Genomic DNA, 3,028 nt, shown 5'->3' on the forward strand with positions numbered 1-3,028 from the left:
GTTATGCTGGATAATTTGGCAGAGCCCATTACATTGGCACTTCACTGTTTAGTTCTCTCTTTCACCTGTTCAGCTGGAATATCTGTGGACTTAAGAAAGACAAGATGTTACCTCAGAGAGAGTAGTTTATTAAAGCTAGATATGATGACACTAGAAATCATAACTGACTACAGATACTTCATATGGTGACTCGAAGCAGATGGGTGCTACACAGGCTGGAAAGGCTGCAATGCCCAAAGGGTCAGTCCCCAGCAAATGATGTAATGAGTGAGTGAATTTGTGCTGTCCAGTACTGATGATGTTAGAAGAGTGTTCCCTTCATCCAGAAATTGTATGTTACAGTAGCTTCCTACCAGTGGAGTTGTCTGAAGCAAATCAAGGTATTTTATCTCACGGACTTCTGGGCTTGTTCTGTTATGTGTAAGTTGTAATTGGTCATGAAGTTTCTACTGAAAGGGAAAATGTGCAACAGTGTCTATGAAAATTTTCATTTTTCCTCTACAATGATAGTTTTGTAGTGGAAAACTTAATGGCTAAAAGGGGAAGTATTTTTGTTTAGGATGGTATGTTGCTGTGATGTGGGTGCATTGATTTTGCTGTGTCTATCTACATTATTCATATTCAGCATGTTCTTGTTTTCCTGGCCAAGAGCTCTCATCATCCATTATTTCTCTGTGATACCTGTTAATTGACTTTTATGAACTGTGTCCTCTTTCTTTGTTTTTCTGTGTTTGCCTGGGTTTCTTGGCTGTCTGACAACTCTGTCAGAGTTTTCGTGCAGGTCTAATTTTGAGGCGTGTAAGTCATAGGTACTGTAACACCCTAAGTGCCAGCTTTGCTTATAGTGTTGTCTGTACTGGTACAGATGAGTCTGGTACATCTTAGGTAGCTCTGAGTTTGTTAGATGTATTTTGATTTCTGCCAGGGAGAGAGTAGATATGTTAAAGGAGAGAGACGTTACCTTTAGACAGAAGTATTTAAAGGGAAGTGTAGACAAAATACCTGGTTTTGAGTTACACTAGTGCTGAAGTGTGTTCTGTAGCCTTCAAGGAAGATGTAAATTCTTTATGCATGTTCTCTGCTATTGTTTATCTTGTTCAAGAGGGATTTTGGTTTTTCAAATTATTTCAGACCAGCCTTCAAACATATTTCCTGTTGTGTTTTCAAGGTAGCTGAACATGGAAAAAATGTTCAAAAGTGCACCCTTTATTAATAATTACAAGTGTGTGCTGTGTAGTGAATGTGTATTGTTTTGTCAAGGAAACCTTAGAAGCCTTGAAAATGGAGAGACCAAGTAGATAAATAATGAGGAAGGCAGTTGCCAATAGGATATGTATCTCAGGAATAAACAACTTTGTGAGCTTGTCAACTTAAGGTCAAGGTTTACAAAACTGGTGCATTAAAAACCAACCCAGTCAGTAAGTGTTGAATGTCTTCAGCTGCTGTTCCCAACTTTCACCAGCTGGTCAGGGGAGGTGAGGGAAGACCTGATTGTAGTCTGCAAGTTCCTTGTGAGGGGAGGAGGAGGGGCAGACACTGACCTGTTCAACGTGATGACCAATGATGGAACTCAGAATGGCCTGAAGTTTTGTCAAGGGAGGTTTAGGTTGCATACCAGGAAAAGGCTCTTCGCCCAGAGGGTGGTTTGGCACTGGAACAGGCTCCCCAGGGAAGTGGCCACAGCACCAAACCTGTCAAAGTTCAGGAAGTGTTTGGACAATGCTCTTGGGCACATGGTGTGACTCTTGGGAATGGTCCTGTGCAGGGCCAGGAGTTGAACTCGTTGATCCTTGGGGGTCTCTTCCAGATAAGCTTACTCTCTGATTCTCTGACTGGTTTTGTATATAGAGTCTGGATTAAGTCACAAAGCCGCTCAGTAAGTAGTCTTCTAGTGATACTTGAAGTCACTATGAGTATGTTCTATAGGGATTTTTCAGTCTTTTTGGATTAATAGATCCACATCTACTGTACTGCTGATGGATTCCTATGTAGTGAGCAACAATATTCTGAAAACAGGTTTGGCTTCACCAGTGTCTTGCAGGTAGCTGGACTTCCCTCTGCACCCAAGGGCCACAGCCCAAAACCCCGTGTGTGTTGCGGTAAGGTGAAAGAAGTGAAATTATTTACCAGCCACCAGCTTTCTCTTTCACTCAAAAATTCTTGGAGCCTAATAATAGGCTCCAAGAACTAATATGTTCTCCTTATCTGACTCCTGGTTTCATTGCTTTCTGGCAGATAACAGTGGAAGAAAAAGGGATTTCCAAATACATAATATTCAATGAAAAGTTGAATATTCATCAATATTTGTATATTATTAGTACATTAATATATTCGTATATTATTAATACAAATCTGTAGTACTCGAAGATGGGGTAGGAAGCACAGCTTCTTTGAACAATTTAGTGTGTGCTTATTCCTGTGATGCCATAATGATTCATTCCACCTTCCTGTTCTGTAAGGCTGAGCTGACACCTGACGTTCTAGTGTCACAGGAATTCTTGACCATATGGTGAAATTTGTCAGCAAAGAGCCCCATCACCATTTGATGGAAGTGGAAGTTTTGCTGTGACCTTGTTGACCAATTTTTACTGTAGCCTGAAGAAAAATTGTTTCATTATCTAGATGCACACAAATGTGTGATAAAGAAAACTAGCTGAACAGTAATTTTAATTGTAAGTGGCCTAAAATAATGTCCTGATTCTAGCAGCTATTCAGACCTTTGCAGACCAGAGTCTAGGGAAGAGAGTAGCATGGTGGAGCTGTTGTTAACTTTTAGGTGTGCAGTCATTTCTTTGGTTTTCTGTGCACTGGAACACAATGGGAAAATGTTAATCACAATAGCAGTGATCACACCAAAAGCAAAACTTGAAGAGCAGTCAGTGGATGGTAGGTAACAAGAAAACTCCAGTTTCATGGAAATCTGAGTTTTGGTTTGCTTTTTGATCCAATTTTTCTATTGTGTCAAAGAAGGACATCTGGAGTTCCATGTAGAAATGTGAATGAGCTTCCTAAATGTACTAGTATTTTC

Source organism: Coloeus monedula (assembly GCF_965178545.1).
Source record: "Coloeus monedula genome assembly, chromosome: 4".
NCBI lineage: Eukaryota > Metazoa > Chordata > Aves > Passeriformes > Corvidae > Coloeus > Coloeus monedula.